Here is a 15,711-nt window from a genome sequence, read left to right as displayed (position 1 = left end):
TCTGGCATTCTGTTTTTTGTTCCAGATTCTTTTGTTGTGATATGAAGGATGACATGATGTTGTCCTGAAGTAAAGCAGAGAAGTCATCCTTGCTGTGCTGGACAATATTTATTCCTTACTTAGCGACACCAAAACAGATTATTTGATCAATAACACATTGCCATTTGTGGGAGCTTGCTGTACACAAATTGACGACTGTTTTTCTACAATTACATCGGAGACTTCATTTCAAAATACATCACTGGCTGTAAAATGCCTCAGGGTATCTTGAATGGGATGTAAAAGGTGCTACAGAAATTCAGGTGTCTCTCATTTAAACTAGGCAAAGATCTAGGACCTCAATAAAGCTGAGCCATGAAACTGACAGGAGCACTCCAGCTCACAAAATACATCATCCTGCTGAATTACAACCCAACAGAAAATGATTTCAGTGTTTCTTGCCCTGTTCTGCTGCAGTATTCCAAGCTTGCTGTTTCTGGTAACCAGTAGGGTAGGATAAATACCATATCTCATCATCTTTCTTGTTCTCATCATCGTAGGCCATACACAGGTACCTACCATTTATTTCATTTACTTAAAGCAACTCCTTAATACTAACGCAACATCATTATTTTTAAACCTTGATCATCCTTTGCAATAATTTCAGTAGTATTCCATATTGTTTCAATTCAATGTCCTGAAAGATGCCATGAGATTTTAACGTACAACTGTTCAACACAATGCCTTGGATTTCTTTCTTTGCTGTTTAAATGCAAATGTGGTTACATTAGATGGTCTAACACCTCTGCTTAAAAAGTAGCAAGATCTGATATTTAAAGCAAGTGGTTGCAATGTAGTGCAAAGTTGAGGAAATTTCAAAAGCATTACCAGTGAAATGCTTCTGACCAGATTGTATTAAACTATTTTGCATATTTGTATATCACTACATCAACACAATCTGGGAGTTGATCAGGCTAGTGGGACTACAGTTGCTTTGCAGCTGTAAGGGGTGTATATAGGTAAGGAATTTGGATAGTCTCAATTCATTACCTTGAAAGTTACATTCTCTATTGTGCAAGGGGAATAGTCTTGATTCTTTTCCATATAATAAGCAAGCTCTCACTTTAAGGAAATAGATATAGGCAGTTTGAAAAGTTACTGATCAGAAAGAAAAATATAAATCAGGTATATTATGCAAGATTAATGTATCAACATACTTAACATTCCTGATGTAATGATGGTAAATTTGTGTCTGGGAGCAGGGCTGGGCCATCTGCAGTACATGGTTAACAGACTCTATTCGAGTTGCTAACAGAATTTCACTCTGTTTTGAGAACTTTCATCACATAATCCTGTGTCTCCAATTGCCACATTTCACATATTGGCGATTGATCACCCAATATTTCCATCATCACTATGTGCTGCTTTCCTGACGTGCTGGATGATTCTGATGGGTGCTGGATGTTGTTTATTTTTGCCATTGCAATTTTACCAAGGTTGGTCAAAACATGCAAAAAGATTGCAGAACTTTGAGCTCCAAATTACATCCAGTGCAAATCAATTTTCAGTGATCAGTAGACAGTTGGATTAAAAATATTTTTTTCGCTAATAAACCTGTTTCCTGCTGTATTGATCACCCTTAAATCAATTGGAGTATTTTTGGCTGGATAACCAATGCAAGCCCCCGGTCTCTGGTTGTTGCTGGCCCTGACTCCTCGATCATCTGGAGTCTCTGAGCTGGAGTTGTCCATGTTGCAGTCCAAATGTAAGGGGCAGGTTGTGGGCAGATCTAGAGGTGGGCAGTGTTTTTTTTGTGCATCAGGAAAGATCCCAGTGGTTCCTGGAAGTTCTCACTCTAGGGTATTTTTTTCAATGAATTCGAAAGTCAGTGGGGAATGTCAGTTGCCTGAGAATCATTTAGTTTGGGACCAATGTGGGGGTCATTTCTTCTCAGTTTGGAATCTGAGATAGGAAAATTATATGGGAAGAAGGGGATCCTGCATGGACACTGTGCAGGGTAACCAATTTCCAGTTTAAGTATGGTGCGCCCTGTCCAATATGGAAATCTCAGCAAGACTACTTCTCCCTCCTCTTACTCCCTCTCCCCTCCCATACCTCCTGCACCATTAGCTCCCAGCCACACTACACCCTGACCTGGCAGGTTGTCATAGCCTCCAATATATGGCTGCTTCTGCTGCAGCAAAGTTGCCTTGGGCGGGCCTTCTGGCTGTGAAAAAGGACTTGAACTCGCTATGTAGGATTCTCCAACTGTTCCCTGGACCCACGGGGAGAATGGCTGCAAGGCAAGTTTGTTTAATTTCCAGCTGACAGTGTTCAGTTCTGACTGCTGATTACAAAATTCTGGCCTTCAGGTTCTTGCTGGCTCAGGACTTTGTAGGTCCGGTACTGAAGTTGGGAAAATAATAAAGGAAATAGACTATTGCTTACTGGTTTTGCAAGGTGTGGATTATTTCTTGTTGAAATAAGGGAAATCCCTCAGAGTATAAAACAGCTGGTAGTTCTACCCCCCCAAGTCTTTGATCATCTGATCACTGTTCCACCCCCACCTCACATCTTCCCAATGGAGGCTCCCATTTCCATGGTCCGTGATCATCTGTTGGCTAAACAGAACCTCCTCTGTGCTCTCCCACCTCCCAACCCAACCTTTTCACCACTCAATCCAGGGATTTCATCTATCTCAGTGCACTTTCCTTTGTCAGCTCCACAGCGTGTGAAGAAGAATATGTAAGATGTCAGTGCCAGCAGCAGATCCACAACTAAAGCAGTCATTGCCATGCAACCCTACTGTTATACAGCACATCTTTTATGGTGCATTTCAAGTTATAGGCTATATACTCATATTTATTTCTTCTTGGGATATGTGGTTAACAGTTTGTTACAGTGCTTGGTCATAAAGCCTGCAACCGTTTGTTTAGTAGACCAAATCTCTTGTTCTGAGACCTGTACAACTCAACCCATTGTCACTCTGCCCACAGTGTGAACATCAGGAAACAATGTAAATGTGCTGTGCATGTTGTATGAGGCAGACTGTGATTGCTGTAGAGGTCTGTAGTTTGCTTCTGCATTAATAGCTTTGACAATTGACATAAATGTTCTTTTTGAAGCCCATGCTCTTCATTAACTTATTTCCCTTAATTTAGATGCAAAGATGAAAGTTATTGTATCGCGCTGAGAATTAGAATATCTTTGTCCTTTTCACTCCATTGCACCATGAAACTGTTTTTGGCCAGACACAGAACAGTGAATACCAGCACACAGTTACTTTTAATAATATCATTATTCGAGTGAAACTTGAGCAATCAACCTTACTAATGTAACGTTTCTAATTGCCATGCTCATTCCCCTTGTAGTCACGGAAGAATGTGAAGATGTGCATGAATTAGTGCACTAATTTGTTTAATCTCTGCCCTGGGTTTAGTAGAAGATCATTTTTTGTTGATGAAAGTAGGAAAGTTATGGTTTATTCAGATTTTTAATATCTTGCTTTTTACAAACACTGATCAAAAATTAATATTTTTTTTGGCAATTATTGTGCAATTTGAGTGTACTATGCTATACAATGATAGACGATTAGACTGCAGACAATACCCCTCATTGTAGCTTGCCTCTTTCAATGTAACGCATTGGAGCAGCTACACAGTATATCTTTATACAGTGTATGTTAAGCTGTTAAACTGAGCAGGTTATTTGCATAGTAGAATGTAGTAAATAGTTTATATTGGTGGTGATAAACTGTAACGTAAGTAGATTCACTTAACATTTTTGTACTTTTCTCGCCATTTGCTGAGGGTACTTGACCTATCTCTCTTCTACAACCCTGCTAATTTGAGAAGAGTGATCAACTACATCATCGAGAAATGATCAGGCCCAAGCAGAATTTAAATAACTGTTGAATTTGAACTGGATTGCAAATCAAGCACATTTTGGAACGAGTCATGCACGCCTGGTGTTTCAGTTGCTTATGCTGCTCAAAGTCATTGATATGGCAGCAGAAAGTCAAGGGTAATTACGTAGGGGCCTCTCGCCACTGCAGTGGCAGCAGAAGTGGTACTGATTTCACACTTCAGTGTCACATCAGGAAATCTACATAAACAGAGGCACTTGGGGAATCTTCAGACCAACTTGGGCAGCTGGAGTGCATGGATATGCTTGATGGGTTGACAGCCAGTATGATGCTGAATAAGTAAAGCACATTAGCTCTTTATTTTCCACCTCAGTGTTTCTAGTACTTCAGTATTTGCTTTTGAATTGTCCTTGGAGACGGTCTCACTTTCTGAATAAGGAACTGAAATAACCAGCAGCTTTCAGAGTATTGCACAGCTATCATGGTGAATAACAGTAAAAGAATGATGCATGGAATTAGATGCCAGTCAGTTGCAGTCATGATTCAGGAGGCTTCTGTTTGGAATCACTCAGATCCTTCTCAACACTCCCTTCTTCACTCCTACATCAGAAAAAATGAATATGGATTGTCCATAGATATTGCCACATTCATCACATTGGTTACATTGATAACCCCTGGATTGCTAAGGTACTATAATATAAGACGTCAGGATATCTCAGAGTGCTCTACAGCCAATAAAGTATTTTTGAGGTCCGGTTTTACACCTATTTTAAGGAAACTTGACATGCAACCAATTTGTGCATAGCAAGGCCCCACAAATAACAATGATATAAATTACCACATTATCTATCTTGGTGTCCTTTCAAGAGTGACAACCTTAGTCAAGGTAACTAGGAAAGATCTTTTCATAAGATAGCCAGAAAGGATGGAATCTCAGATCAACGTCTCATTAAAAAGACAGCATCTTTGACAATGCAGCACTGCTGCTGAAATAAAGGAAAGCTTCAGCCTAAATTATACTCTCAGATCTCTGGAGTGGGATTTGAACCTGCAACCTTCAAACTCCAAAGTGAGAATGCTGCCACTGAGCCAAGTCAAACATACTGCTACAAGCTGCTTGTAAGTGCAATACATTTTAAAACATTTTTTTGCCTCAGTGCTTAACTGTCAGGTACTGCTGTGCCAGTCTTCAATTTCTGATTCAAGCTGAATTTTAACATATGTGGGCAGATGATTTAGTCTAACTGTCTCATTTGCTATCTGCTCTGAGAGAAAGGCTCAGTGATTATAATTATACTCGACAATGAGTTTATTTTATCACTTTTGTGCTCTCGTATAAACTGGATAAATACCATTAGGAGAACATAAATTTACATGGTGCTGCTTAACGTTATTACAGACACAATTTTCTGCTCAAGCATTGCAGAGAAAAAGAAATACCTATCATCTAAATAAGTTATTGTTGGGAACAGTGATACACATAGCCAACAAAATTCTAATGAATGTGATTTGCATGTGAATGAGCCACTAGTAGGTGGAATCCTTCAGTAATGGTCCTTATTAAATCACTACACTTAATAATTTGTACATTAGAATTTCATTTAAAATATTTGCATGAGGAACTGCTGACAAGATTAAATGTATCCTGAAACTGCCTCGAGGGTGATATCTTTTTTTATTCCAAATAAATTAGTTGGGGAGAGAGAACTACACATTCCTGGTCAACATCATTAATGGTTTTGGCACCAGATGATGTTTAATGTTTCCTGATTAGATGGAAATCACCTAAATGTGATGTTGTGATATTACTCCTAAAACAAAGAGGGAAAAAAAATTATTAGGATAGAAGGGCAAAGCAAAAGTAATTATTTTGAGAGTTTTAGAAAAATTAACATAAATCTAATTTCATGTGTTAATAATCATGTATTGCTAAAGATAAAATTGGACTAACTGACTATCAGTTGTCTTTTTACCACCTCTCAGATTTTAATGAGAAAGTCACTGTGTAGTCTGGACAACAAAATGAATAGTACAAAATATCCAGTTAGCAGCTACTTGACTGGGCTTTTTAGTGTGTTTGGGCTGTTCAGCCATTTTAAGTGCATTAATGGTTATGTTGCAATGGGACAGATCTTCTGCCCCTGCATCAGCCCTTAATTCTGGACTTATCCAGGATCCTGTCTGGTATCCCAGTGTAAATTTTGGTTGTCATGCTGGTGTCAGCTGAAGCTGCCTATCTCTGTTCTTGTGCTGCTCCGGTGGAGTCCAGTAGGACAGCATGAATCTCGGCAGAATTTCCAGCTCAATGTGGGCCTTGTGTCTTCTGAGATTGTGCTGAGGAAACTGGAGCAGTCCCCATTCAAATGAATGGCAGATATCAACTGCTGGAGGAAAGGTTTTTGATATTAATTAAGCTAATTTCAATATCCTAATTGATTTTTAGTGTGTGGATGTGTTTTTGAGAGTTTCAAATGTAAGAAAAAAAATCACCAATATTTTGATTTTTCTTTATTCAGCTTGGGTGTTACTGGATGACATTTACAAACATTCAATGGCCCCAAACATACATATGGTTTTGATGGCTCATGAGTCTGGAGTAAAGGGTGGGGATGAGGGATTAGGGCAGTGGAGTCTCAGTAGCTGTTATAGCCACTCTGTGAGGAAGCCAGCTGACATCGCTGGGGGTGGCCCTATGATGCGAAGAGCTACACTCATTGGAAAACCGCACCGGGGAACACAAACATAAACAGCATCGCCCAGGGTCAGGCAGCCGTTGATTTTGGAGGCAGCGGAAAATCTCCCTCATTGAGGACAGATTCAGTTTTGCAAGAAGTAGAAAGCTGCCACATGCTTTGGTTGAAATTCTGCCCTTAATTTTAGTTAGGACACACTATGTAAATTCTGCCTGCATTTAATATCTTATCAGATTGAACAGGGGTCAATAGCCTTTCCCTTTGTGCGTGTAATTTTCGACCTTCACTGCTTGGGCAGGAAACCAAGACAGATAATGGTGCAAATGTTATAGAGAAGGCTAGTTCTTATTTCTTAGGTGGGTACGACAAAAGGGACACAATATGCTTTTGCAGTTATCTGCTCAAAGGTGTGTACTGGTCACAATGAGCTAACTTGGAAGTACGGTGATGGTTGTTATGCTGTCAAATGTTGTCTGCACAGACTCTAGAGAATGGCATTAATTATTCCACTATAAATATCATTTCTAGCAGATTATTCTCCATCATGTTTTATTCTTTACCATAGGCCTGCCATTTGCACGCTCTGCAGTCCACTTGGAAAATGCTACAAGATAGAGTTTAAAGCCTAAATTAAGCATTAGAATTAATTACAGGTAAAATAATACAGAGGCACAGAAAGACTTTGGTAAGAGATGCTACAGAACAATATTCATACCAATTCTATTTCCAAATTGGCTGACAGCTTAAAATATTCAAAAGTGCTTTAGCTTCACTCAGCAAGATTTTAAAAAGACAAAGACAAACACACAATTCTTCTCAGGAGAGCTCAATCCATCCTCTGCAAACATTTGGTATAGAGAAAACCTAATGACTAGGAAGAAATGTATAGAACATGAGAAATGTTCCACTGATTTTCAAAACAACTTCTCTACAGCAGTTCAAACATCAGCAGTTTTCACCACCTTGAACTTAAGGGGATGCTGACCATAATTGTAATGTTTCCTCGTTTGCCTTTCAACCAGCCTAAATTCATTCATGAACATAGTGCATTCTTCAACAGTTTAAACAAGCAATGCTGGGTTGTTTTCAGTAGTACTCTGACAGTGGAAAAGTATCAGATGCACCAATGAGATTAGAATAAAGAACAAAATACTTCAAAACGGCAGGTTGCCGATAAGAATAAAAAAAATAGGAGCAGCCTGATCTGACCTGACTGTTGGTCTCCACTTCACTTCCTTACCTGATCTCCATAACCCTTGATTCCCTTATAGTCCAAGCATCTATCTCTCTCAGCCTTGACTATTTTCAATAGCTCATCATTCACAGCTCTCTAGAGTAGAGAATTCCAAAGATTCACAATTCTCTGAGGGAAGAAATCCCTTCCAATCTCATAAGTAATGTGCGACCATCAGTTTCTTTGACTACGCTCCTGGTTTTAGATTCCCCCTGTCATCCACCTCAGCTAATCCCTTTAGAATCTTGTTTCAATAAGATCACCTCTCATTCTTCTAAAATCTAGAGAGCAAAGTCCCACTTTATTCAGTGTTTCCTCTTTAGACAACCCCTCCATCCTATAATCAAATCTCAGTGGGAAGGCAAAGAGTGTCACATCTGGGAAATGAAAAGCAGAGATGTTAGCTTGAAGGCAGTTGGTATGGCTGATCCATACCTTGCTGTTTCTGTTTTGCCTTCTGCCTCTCAAAACCTATCTGCCTGGGCTTCAGATCCCACTTGGGTCCTCATGGAAGAAGTTACAAGTAACAGTTTAGAATATCGTACTCTGTTCTGGTAATATATATTATAGATAAGATTTTATGGTACAGAAAAGGAACAGTAATGTGCTGCAATACTTTCCATCAGAAACCTTGGATACAAGAAGTGATTTCAGAAACTTGGAAGAAGCTAATCAGCAACTTAGACCCTGAGATACCACTTACAATGTCCCCAGAGGAATAAAGAGATGATACAGGACAGATAAGGTGAATGGCCTCATCAGGTAGAATACTTAGCAGAGAAATAGATAGATATTTGAAACAGACTGCCCAGAAGAGGCAATCGAAACTGACAAAATCAGCAATTAATGGCTGGTTACTATACCAGCTGGTAATTTCTCCCATCAGCGTGGGTGTTTAGTGACAGGCTGAGGCTCGGGATGCGGATTGAGCTGGAGCAGTGGGTGTCAGCACAACTCCTGCTATCTGGCATAATTTGGTGTACTGGTGCTTTCTAAATGTTGCACAAATTAAAATGTTAACCTTCTTACTGTTGATTAGGTGAGTGGGAGAGGGAAATCAAAGCAGCTTGAACTTGAGTGATATTTTTCCCACAGTGGAGTATATCTTTACCTCTTATATTCCGAGATTAAATATTTAGATAATTTCACCTTTGTTCCAAATAAAGGTATTGCGTTGTGACACGTTATCTTTTGGGAGAGATGTTAAAGCATTGGATGTTTTAAATCCACCTCCTATGGCAATATTCAATCAAGAATGGGAGCATTATTTCACTTGTTCTGGTTAATATTCCTTCCTCATACAAGATTCCTGAAAACACATATTCCATCATTGTCCCTGTGTGGAATCTTGTGCACAGTGTTGTTGGCAGCATGAATGTGGCAAATACACTTCAAAGGTACTCTGGTGGCTGTAAAGCACTTTGGCATGTCCTGAGTTTATGAAAGGTGCAATACATGGCTCATAAAATCTATTGCATAGTGCATCATTTATATGAGAAACACGGTATAATTTCAACAAAAGCATGGTTGTGAAAGAAAATTGGGAACTTACAGTGAGGTTCACAAAATCCTCAGTTTTCAATAAGATCCTTGCGACAACTACCTCACCAACACATGGTGATGTTGGGCACTCGTGCAAAAGCAGATCTTCAAAACACAAGTGCGATCTGTTGTGTCATTACTTAAAAATCCTCTAAATTTAACTCTTATTCCCTCATGAAGGTGCTCTCTCAAGCCCTCCATCACCCAGCTGGGATGCCCACCTACACCAGTCATGACTTTGGTCCTTCCCCTCCCCAACCAATAACCCAACCTTTGCCCCCTTCCTCCATCCTGATCATGTGCGCTTCCCTCATTTATGACTTTGTCCCTTCTACCACCCCCAACCCATTTGTGACTTGGTTCCTTATGCCACTGTTTTGATTGTCCCAACCCCAACTAAGAACCCAACCCTAAGATTACCCCACCCCCCCCGCCCAGTATTAAATGCAAATCTGACCATTCCCATCCCTCTGTAGCCAATCTTCGTCCTGCCCCCACCAATTTGACCCAACTCTCCTCAACCCTCAAGGTCACAGTTTTCACCTGTACAATGCCCTCACACAACACCTGTCTTGGGCTTCTCCTCCACCACCATCACCATAACCATGACCTGTATCCATGACCTTTCTGTTTGTCCTCTTCGTATGCAGAGAGCCCAATCTATAATGCAACATCTTGGGTCTGATGCATTATAGAACTTAGCACTAGCAGACTTTTGACAAACCTCCAGGAGCCTCCTGTGCACTGCTGAATTAATTTGTCTTTCCACCATGCAGAAGGATTTCTAGGCCATGTTCTTTCTTTCACTACATTTATCACAATGGTCATAGACTACTGACAGTCGATGAAAAGTAGGTCATTTCCTTTTCCTTCTTTATCACTGTCACCACATCTCTTGATGAGCAGAACATTTAAATTTTTGCTGCTAAGAGATCACCTGACTGCAGGAACATTTGTTGTATAAGTCTTCTACACATTATTGCACCTGCTTCTCCAGCATTATAGAACTGGGTCAGTAGCAATCCATTGCTCTGTCGTTGGCTGGCCGAGGGTATTTCAGTCTCCACAAAAAGACTGTCCAGTATCTGCATTGTTCATTTAATTGTACATTCATGCAGATTGCTAGGCTTATCTTAAATTTGTTGTGTATATTATTCATCATATATCACTACAAGTGATACTTAGGGATGGTCAGTATACAGCATTGTTGTTGCTGATTTGCAAAACTGTTTAGATATGCTCTAGGTCAGTTTGTTTTTTCCGTCCTTTCACTGTCTAGATATGGCTCAGTAGGTTTCATCTTGTTCAGGTGCCCCTGTCTGTACCACTGTTTGTAACTGTGCATTGTGACTGTACAGAACACCCTGGGCATGAGATTGGTCTTTGGTGGAAATGCAGAATGGGTGGTGAAAAAAGTGAAGTACACAGTGGGGTCCATGAGCGCAAAGTTTGAACACACTTGGGAAAACACCAGCAAAGAGCAGCTGGCAATCTTTGAATTTCCATGTTCAAACTTGTTGGCCCTTACATGGGCAGTTCTGCAGGGAACTGCCATCCATGATAAAACTCCGATAATCAACCCTCTCAGGACTTTGGCAGTGCTGGACTGACAGACTTTCCAGACTCTTGGGTTTCATTCCTATTACTACTCTGATACACTTTTAATTTACTTTATTTTGATGTTTCAGAGTATTATAATAAATTTTCCAGGGAACTTGGTACACAAAGATGGCATGGGAACTGGAGCCCTGGCGAGTCAAAATGAAGAGTGGGAACTAGGCCCACGTGTTCCATAAATTTAATCTCCTTTTTTTAGCTCATTGAATTGATACTTATTTAAATTCTTGGGAAGCTGATATGGGACCAGAAAAATTGCTGGTGAAGTGTAGCTGTGAAGGACCCTCAAGATCCTCAGGAGAGAGAGAGAGATGCTCTGCTGAGGCCGGCTGAGTTCTTCTTTCATTGTACTAAAGACATCATTGTGCAGTATGAGTGGATGCCTCCCTGGAGAAGCCATTCAGGCTTTCTTCCAGGCCGATTTAATGGGACAGTTGCTACAAAACCACAAATAAAATAAAATATTTTTCTTCTGGGACTGAGGTAGTGAGGATAGATGCTGAGCTCTCCACAAGGGTGGTCTAGACCTCCTGTGCTTCACATCTCCTTGTCTTCTAGTCCATCAGTCAGCACCTTCCCATCCAGGCTGAGTGCTGGGCCCTGACCCTCTGGTTTCTGACTGTGTTCCCAGCCTCCCAAGCATTCTGTTTTTGTGGGAAGCCTGCTTCTGCTGGCTTGGGCAACTGTGCAGATCTAGCATGGAAGATAAACTCTCCCAAACTCGTGCTATCATCAACTGGGAGAAATTAAACTGCACCTTGATCTATGGCCACATGAATCTTGCCTTGAGGCAAAATCAGTGCTTTAAAATAGAAATATCTATAACTTGCCAAATTGAGAGGCACACAGAGGAAGTCAGCTCAAAAGGTCAGAAGACCATGTAAATTGAGAGTTGTTTCCCTCCACTGGGCAAAACCACCTTTCCACAGCAGGGCAGGGTCAGTGCTGATGGTGGTAAGCACAAACCCTGTATTACTACTCTGATACACTTTTAATTTATTTTGATGTTTCAGAGTGTTATAATAAATTTTCCAGGGAACTTGGTACACAAAGATGGCATGGGAACTGGAGCCCTGGCGAGTCAAAATGAAGAGTGGGACCTAGGCCCACGTGTATAATTAATGCTGTACCTAAGGCAGAAGTATATTCAACATGCTCTACCTTTCCAAAAGTGCAGTGATGGAATAAATAAAATATTTAAAACAGAGGCAAGAAATGGTAAATTTTAACTATTCCAGCCAGATTACTTGTGAGGAGAAATCTTTTTGTGGATATCCACTTTGTATGTGAGTGAGTTGCTCTGATTCAAACCTAGCAGCAGACTGGGCACTGCCACTCCAATGCAATGAGCAAGAGAAACTTGATCCACTTGGACCATCAGGATGGGGTGTAGGTTATTTACAAGGAACAGTGTAATTACGAAGATTGACCAAAATGGGGCAATGGAGAAAATCACTTTTTTAATTCATGTGTGGGATGTAGTCATTGATGGCAAGTAGTGCACTTGATTTGCATCCCTAATTGCCTCTGCTAAGCCATTTCAGAGGGTATTGCTTATGAACCTGGAATCAAAGGCCAGACTGGATAGATGCAGCAGACATCAGTTAACCAGAGGGATTTTGCAACAATTGAATGTTTCTGTCACAAGATTTCTTTTATTCCAGATATATTTAATTACTTGAATTTAAATTCCCCAGCTACTTTGATGAGATCTGAATTCACTTCCCTGGATCAATAATCTAGAGTTTGAGATTACTGGTCCAGTAATATAAAAACTATATACTCGTACTAATCATCGACTCGAGAGATTGTAATGGCAAAAATTGAACACAAAACAATGTAACAAAAATGTAGACAGGATCATAGTCAGAAAGGATACTGTAAAAATGCACAGATGGCATATTGTTTTATGATGTTGCTCAGTTTGAATTATTAATCCAGGGCAAGAACTACTGAAAAATTGAGCAAACTGGTTATTTTCATTTTCTGTCTGGAGTGGCCTTGAACCAAGTACAATATTTATTGCAGGTGTTTATCTGGATCCATTTGTATGTGTTAAAACCACACAGGGTATGCACAATATTGGAAGTAAAACAGTGTGACCATTGATGCTGAAGCAGCTAACAGCAATCATGGATGTACAACCATAATAGCATAGAATCATAGAAACGTACAGCACAGAAACAGGCCCTTATGACCCAACTCGTCCATGCTGACTGTGATACCTATCTCTGCTAATCCCATCTGCCCGCATTAGGCCCATATCCCTCTATTCCTTACTTATCCAAATACCTGTCCAGATGCCTTTTAAACATTATAACAGGATCTGCCTCCACTACCTCCTCTGGCAGCTCATTCGAGATATTCACCACCCACTATGTGAAAAACTTAACCCTCAGATCTCCTTTAAATTTCTCCCCTCTCAGCTTAAACCTGTGCCCTCTAGTTCTAGACTCGCCTGCTCTAGGAAAAAGATTCTGATGATCTTCCTAATTTTGTAAACCTCCGTAAGATCACCCCTCAGCCACCTATGTTCCAGTGAGAATAAACCCAGCCTATTCAATCTCCCCTTGTAACCACAGCCCTTCATTACACACAACATCCTGGTCAATCTTTTCTATACTCTCTCTATTGCTACCACATCCTTCCTGTGGTGTGGCAACCAGAACTGTACACAATACTCTAAGTGTGGTCTAACTAATGTTTTGTATAGCTATAACATGACATCCCAACTCCTATACTCAGTGCCTCAGCCTATGAAAGCAAGTATGCCAAATGCTTTTTCACTACCCTAACCATCTGTGTTGCCACTTTTAGGGAGCTATGGACTTGCACCCCAAGGTCTCTCTGTACATCAATGCTCTTAAGGTTCCTGCAATTTACTCTATATGTTCTACCAGAATTTGACTTCCAAAAATGTATTATCCCACACGCCTGGATTAAATTCCACCTGCCATTACTCCGCCCAACTTTTCAGCTGATCTATGTCCCACTATATCCTTAATCTTCTTTGCAATCTGTAACTCCACTAATTTATGTGCCATCTGCAGACTTACCAAACATACACCCTACATTTCCATGCAAGTCATTTATATATATTACAAACAACAAAGGTTCCAGTGTCAGTCATGTGGTACACCACATGTTACAGATTTCTAGTCAGATACTGCAAGATTGGGAAGTCCTAGAGCTTCAGCATAGATAAACCCCTCAGTCCATTCCCTATTGTGTAATTGTTGGCTCTACACCAGAGCTCTTGGCTTTGATCCTGATACAATGCCTTTATTATTATTTTTGTTTAATGTTTGTTTAAATATTGCATTTTGCAGCCTTTATTTCATGATTGATTTGGTTTTAGTAGCCACCTGAGTAATGCAACCACTCCATTATTTTCTCTGGACTCCTAAATGTATGCTCCTGCATTAAAGTAATTATTTGTAGTTTTGAAATCTTCACAAATCCTTATTGTGGACCTCTCTCAAGTGACTTTCAAACACCAGGCATCTCGTTTTCACAACCCTCACTAAGCCAATGTGGTTCCTTCAAGTTCAATTAGTTGAATACAATCTATAAATCCATGCCAACACTGGCTGATTAGCCCATCCCTTTGAAATACGATATCTGACCTCCCCAAAGACTTTGATTCCTAAATTTACGCCTCTGTGTTATAATTACAAAAAACGGTGAACTAAGCTTTTATTGTCTTCTTCTCACCTGGAAATTCAACTGAGTGTTCCCGCTTGGAGACATAAAGAGGAATAGGTCAAAGTTGGGTCTTCAAGTACAAGTACAAAGTCATCTCTGAGAATGACAATCTGTGTTAATTTTCAGCTGCAGAAAAGGCAGATAAAAAGACTTAAATTTAACTTACAAATATTGCAGTAAAATACAGCAGACCAAAGGTCTTTACCCAGATATACCCTTGTGATGAAAGCAGAGAAGTATTTAGTGCTTAAGAAGGCCACTTGTCCCATTTTTCTACCATTTATTTCCCAGCATTGGGTAAGGTCAGGGAGGGGAATTTTGAAGCAATCTCAATCAGTGCAGTGTGGAGAGCCCATCTTCAAAATATAGCCTTTGACATTGGGGAAGCTGGTGATGGGGCTTTGCCAGTGACTGTGACTAATTTTAACAGTTTTTAAATATCTTTGACTAGGTAAAACAAAAGTCAATATTTTTGTAAAGAGGTAAACATTTTAAAAGATTAATTCAAAATTTAAAAAAGCATTAAATTTGAAGAAAATAATTAAAAAGAGTAACTTATCCATGTGCATCCTAGATCATTGCCCATGAAATCAAAGGGTGTCTAACCAAAGACAAGACCCGAGAGCTTATAAACTGGCATAATGCTGAAGAATCTCAGCAAGACTGGGCTCCACTGTCAGATTCGGTGTTCCATGTTTCACAGTGTATGTGCATTGGTCTGGGGCTTACTTCAACTTCAATGGCTTACTGTTGATAGTTCTTTTCAGAAATATCAGTATGATTGCAACACAGCAATGCCCCACATAATACAGATGTGATATAACAGAAAGCTTACACTATTCCACATTAACAAGCACTTGCTCCTCCCTATCTCAGTAGACTCCTCCAGCAATAAAACCTCTAGGATCACTCCACTGCTCCAATCTGATTATTCCTTATCATTTCATCATTGATGTCTGTACCTCCAGTTAGCTAAGCTCTGAACTCTACAAATCCTTCTGCCTCTAAGAAGCTCCTTAAAACCTTTCTATTTGCCCAAGCTTTTGATTACATGCACTGATAGTTCATTGGGCAAT

At 40.0% G+C, this 15,711-nt stretch overlaps 1 protein-coding gene across 1 annotated transcript in view; it reads left to right on the top strand.

Moving 5' to 3' along the window:
- The window catches only part of grin2aa (glutamate receptor, ionotropic, N-methyl D-aspartate 2A, a), a 196,888-nt gene that overhangs the window by 112,096 nt on the left and 69,081 nt on the right, over positions 1 to 15,711 (top strand). The window lies entirely within an intron of this gene.

Source organism: Pristis pectinata, chromosome 8 (genome assembly GCF_009764475.1).
Source record: "Pristis pectinata isolate sPriPec2 chromosome 8, sPriPec2.1.pri, whole genome shotgun sequence".
NCBI classification, from domain to species: Eukaryota; Metazoa; Chordata; class Chondrichthyes; order Rhinopristiformes; family Pristidae; genus Pristis; species Pristis pectinata.
Note: the sequence above shows the minus strand (reverse complement) of the source record. Positions and strands in the feature narration are given on the sequence as shown.